General features: G+C 44.5%; 1 pseudogene; it reads right to left on the bottom strand.

The window, feature by feature from the left end:
• Positions 1 to 213: 213 nt before the first annotated feature.
• Positions 214 to 2016, bottom strand: LOC100584883 (annotated as a pseudogene).
• Between the last annotated feature and the right edge of the window lie 557 nt (positions 2017 to 2573).

Below are 2573 nucleotides of genomic sequence, written 5' to 3'. Positions count from 1 at the left end.
TGGCGTACATAGGCATCACGCTTTTTCCTCCACATGGGAGCTGTTGGAGGCAGGGTGACGGTCATCAGTGCACACGGGTGCGTCCTAATGGTAATTTGTACCCAGGCCTGCTCTGATCTTTCAGATGCCATTTTTGATTGGTGAGTGTCATGATGTACAGGTGTTAAGTGGTTTGAATACCATCCCTGCATGGAGACATGATTAACATCATTGTCACAAATTCCGTATTTCACATATTGGCTCAGGTGCAGATCTGGAGTCGTGATCCTTTTTGCTATCTTTCCTATCTGACTCCTTCCAGTGGACTTTGTTCCCTCTGTCTCCTGGACCACGGCTAGAGTTCCCAGTGTGGTCTTTTGGGACATTCATCCCACCTACTTTATTTTCATCTTTCCTTGCTGGTCCTTCCTCAGACGGTTGAGCTGGAGTTACTTTTCCCCCACCACTTGTAGAGTGTTGGTGCTCTGTGTCTGAGCTCTGAGATGGAGCAGGAGGATGAGAACCTCGCTTCACCAAGCATTCTCCTTTGGAGGGGCTGGCATTACCTTTAGGGGCTGATCAGGTTTGGGAGATTTAGAAGTTGGAGAGTGACAGTCTTCCTCCTTGTTGAGTGTTTCATTTTCTAGAGACTTCTCAGTCTGTCTCCTTTCTGCATCCTGGTCTGACTGACTTCTGCCGGGTGTGGCGGAGTTCCCAGTCTGCGATGACTCACTTCCTGTCCTCGACCCTTCCGGTTCCTGAGTTTCTTCACTTCGCCAGCTTGGGTGTCTCTCCCGAGGCCGTCGGTCCAGTTTTGACCCATCCAGCTGACGCTGCAACTTCTCTTGTTCCTTCTGTAGCCGTTCTTCTACTTCTCTTTCTCTAGCAGCTGTATCAACAGGCTTTGCCACTCCAAAGACAGAGGCAGCTCGACTGGACTGGGAGTTACTAGCAGAAGAATCATTTCCCTTAGGAGTATTATAAGGCTTTAGATTCAGTCTGGATCTTTGGCGGGGACCTCTATCATCACTCCTATAATCACTCCGAGAGTAATCATCTCTGGAGCTGCACGACCCATCATCCCGTCTGTTGTATCAGTCTTCATAGTGGTCCCTGCCTCCTCTGTAGTCATCCTCCCTGCGGTACTCACTGCCAAATGCCCTTCCACCACTGCCTATCCAGGAATGATAGCCTCTAGCATAGTCTCTGCTGCCTTGGTCATCACAGCGATCCCTACCGCCAGCTATATCGATCCATATCCCGGGATGGGCCATCCCGATACTCATACAAATACCCGTGGCCATACCGGTCTGAATCATAACGATCTCGATACTTGTCTCCAAAGCTATCATCACCCCTTCTAGGCGGATAGTCATCAAAGCTGTCTGTGGCAGAACGAGCCCGCCAGTCTGTATCTGTTTTGACAGAATCCCGATTTCTATCATGGCCAAGAGAACGACCGTCCCTGTCTTTATCCTGTGCTTGATCAGCAACGTCCACTCGAATTCTCCTGTTACTTAGAGACTCTTCACTGAGACTCAGGGCACTGGGCAGGGAATCCAGGTCCTCAAATTCAGCATAACCAAAACCTTTCAGCCTCTCTGGATTGCTGGGTTCACGTGGTAAACGCACTGCACTGATACTTAATCCTCTAAAGAATTCCTTAATTGACTCTTCTGTCACATCATAGGGTAGGTTCCCTAGAAAAGCAGTGTAGGGCGGCGATTTGAGAAGGCTCCGGTCGATATTGGGTTCTTGAGAAGCCCGTGGAGCAGTGGGAAGGATGGAACTGTCAATTGGAGGCACCCTATACACATTGTTATCATTACTGTGTCAGGTTGTTGAAACATCTCCTTCCAGATCATCTGTTTCATCAGCCCAGCTGACTGGTTTGGAAACATAGGTGCTTCCTCCACCAGTCCCCCAATCCTCAGCCAGAAAGTCTGTTAGGGAGATAGTTTTCCCCTTCTTAGTCTTCTTTTTGCTGAGGCCGCCATGTTGGGAGCAGGAAAGCAACACTTTCATTTTAAAAAGCATTTTGTCTCATATTAGTATAGCTATTTTGTAGTGGAATTTAAAAATATGACAATATCAATCTTTTAGTGGGCAAGTATTGCCTATTTACATTTTTATGATTATTGAATTGTTTCTCCCAACTGTTAAATTTCTATTTGTCCTGTTTGTTTTATGCTTTTTCTCTCTGTCTTCACTATTTTTTTTAATTATATTGAGTTAGATTTTTGGTTCTTCTAAAAAATTTGATATTTTCCCTTTTGTAGGATTTGAATTTATGTAATCTTATTTCCATTCTTTGTGATTATACTTAAAATGTTATTGCATGTGCTTAAACAAAATCTAAAATTCAATGATATTCTAACCTTTCTCATGAAGAATAGAAAGATCTTAGAATACTTTAAGTCTCATATGCCCTCTCAACTTATTGTCCAGTATTTTAGCTTTGTCTTTTAAAAAAAAATCCTATATAGTAGACATTGTTATTATTCCACACAATGTGTGTTTGTGTGTGTGCCTGTGCATGCCTGTGTGCACATTTACATTTTATTTGCTTGCCACTCTCCTTTTTGCATTTTAGC

The sequence above is a fragment of the Nomascus leucogenys genome, unplaced genomic scaffold, assembly GCF_006542625.1.
Source record: "Nomascus leucogenys isolate Asia unplaced genomic scaffold, Asia_NLE_v1 000129F_36168_qpd_obj, whole genome shotgun sequence".
NCBI lineage: Eukaryota > Metazoa > Chordata > Mammalia > Primates > Hylobatidae > Nomascus > Nomascus leucogenys.
This window is presented reverse-complemented; position numbering and strand designations above follow the sequence as displayed.